Below are 2500 nucleotides of genomic sequence, written 5' to 3' on the forward strand. Positions count from 1 at the left end.
TGGAAATTGGCCCGAAAACAGTCCAGCGGCAAGCGGAAGCGGCTAACGTTGGGTAAAAATGACCAGAAAACAGTTCAGCGGGGGAAAACTAAGCGGATGCGGCCACGCGTTGGGGAAAACTAAGCGGATACGGCCAAGTGTTGGTGAAAATTGGCCTGAAAACAGACCACCGACAAGCGGAAGCAGCTAACGTTGGACAAAAGTGACCCGAAAACAGTTAAGCGGGGTAAAACTAAGCGGATGCGGCCACGCGTTGGGGAAAACTAAGCGGATACGGCCAAGTGTTGGTGAAAATTGGCCTGAAAACAGTCCACCGACAAGCGGAAGCAGCTAACGTTGGACAAAAGTGACCCGAAAACAGTTAAGTGGGGGAAAACTAAGCGGATGCGGCCACGCGTTGGGGAAAACTAAGCGGATACGGCCAAGTGTTGGGGAAAAATGGCCCGAAAACAGTGCAGCGGCAAGCGGACGCGGCTAACGTTGGGCAAAACTGACCCGAAAACAGTTCAGCGGGGGAAAACTAAGCAGATGCGGCCAAGGGTTGGGGAAAACCAAGCGGATACGGCCAAGAGTCGGTGGAAAATGGCCCGAAAACAGTCCAGCGACAAGCGGAAACGGCTAACGTTGGGCAAAAGTGACCCGAAAGCAGTTCAGCTGGGGAAAATTAAGCGGATGCAGCCAAGCGTTGGGGAAAACTAAGCGGATCCGGCCAAGAGTCGGTGGAAATTGGCCCGAAAACAGTCCAGCGGCAAGCGGAAGCGGCTAACGTTGGGGAAAAGTGACCCGAAAACAGTTCAGCGGGGGAAAACTAAGCGGATGCGGCCACGCATTGGGGAAAACTAAGCGGATACGGCCAAGAGTCGGTGGAAATTGGCCCGAAAACAGTCCAGCGGCAAGCGAAAGCGGCTAACGTTGGGGAAAAGTGACCCGAGAACAGTTCAGCGGGGGAAAACTAAGTGGATGCGGCCACGCGTTGGGGAAAACTAAGCGGATCCGGCCAAGTGTCGGTGGACATTGGCCCGAACACAGTCCAGCGGCAAGCGGAAGCGGCTAACGTTGGGCAAAACTTACCCGAAAACAGTTCAGCGGGGGAAAACTAAGCGGATGCGGCCACGCGTTGGGGAAAACTAATCGGATACGGCCAAGAGTCGGTGGAAATTGGCCCGAAAACAGTACAGCGGCAAGCGGAAGCGGCTATCGTTGGGCAAAACTGACCCGAAAACAGTCCAGCGGGGGAAAACTAAGCGGATGCGGCCAAGCGTTGGGGAAAACTAAGCGGATACGGCCAATCGTCGGTGAAAAAGTCCCGAAAACAGTCCAGCGGGAAGCCGAAGCGGCTAACGTTGGGCAAAAATGGCCAAAAGCGGTGGAGCAGGGCGGTCTGAATCTATGCATCCACATAAAATGGGGGGTAAATCTGGGGGATTTCCAGGGGGTGGTAACCCTGGGCGTGGCTGGAGACCCAAAATGCATATTCCCCTATAGGGGGGAAGGATTTTTGGAAGGGGCGGCCCCTCATGTACATGCCAAGCGGGGTGTACATGGCCCCTGTCGGTGCCTCCGTCGGTGTAAAATGGCCCGAAAAACACGATTATGTTACCCGAAAACACGATTATGTTACTGAAAAAACACGGTTGAGCGGGGGCAGTAAACACGGTTGACTGGGGGCAAAAAACACGGTTGAGCGGGGGCAAAACACACGGTGCAGCGGGGGCAAAAGACACGGTTTTGTTACCGAAAAACACGGCCCGTCGGGGGCAAGGAACACGAATATGTTAACGAAAAACACGGACCACGCGGGTTGAAATCCCCAGCCGTAGAGCCGGCGAAACACGGTGGGGCAGGGCCTCTAAGCGTGGAGGCGCCCGTAATACCGATGCGGGTTGAAATCCCCAGCCGTAAAGCCGGTGAAAAGCGGTCGGGCAGGGCAACTCCGCGTGGAGTTTCGCCCGTAAGGCCGATGCAGGTATCTGCGCGGGTTGAAATCCCCAGCCGTAAAGCCGGCGAAACACGGTTCATTGGGGCGCCTAAGCGTGGAGGCGCCCTGCAGAGACCGAGCGGGTTGAAATCCCCAGCCGTAAAGCCGGCGAAACACGGTTCATTGGGGCGCCTAAGCGTGGAGGCGCCCCGCAAAGACCGAGCGGGTTGAAATCCCCAGCTGTAAAGCCGGCGAAACACGGTTCATTGGGGCTCCTAAGCGTGGAGGCACCCCGCAGAGACCGAGCGGGTTGAAATCCCCAGCCGTAAAGCCGGCGAAACACATTCGGGCAGGGCGACTCCGCGTGGAGTTTCGCCCGTAAGACCGATGCGGGTAGCCGCGCGGGTTGAAATCCCCAACCGTAAAGACGGCGAAACACGGTTCATTGGGGCGCCTAAGCGTGGAGGCGCCCCGCAGAGACCGAGCGGGTTGAAATCCCCAGCCGTAAAGCCGGCGAAACACGGTTGAGCGGGGCGCCTAAGCGTGGAGGCGCCCCGCAGAGACCGATGCGGGTTGAAATCC

The sequence above is a fragment of the Carex rostrata genome, chromosome 6 (genome assembly GCF_964058835.1).
Source record: "Carex rostrata chromosome 6, lpCarRost1.2, whole genome shotgun sequence".
NCBI lineage: Eukaryota > Viridiplantae > Streptophyta > Magnoliopsida > Poales > Cyperaceae > Carex > Carex rostrata.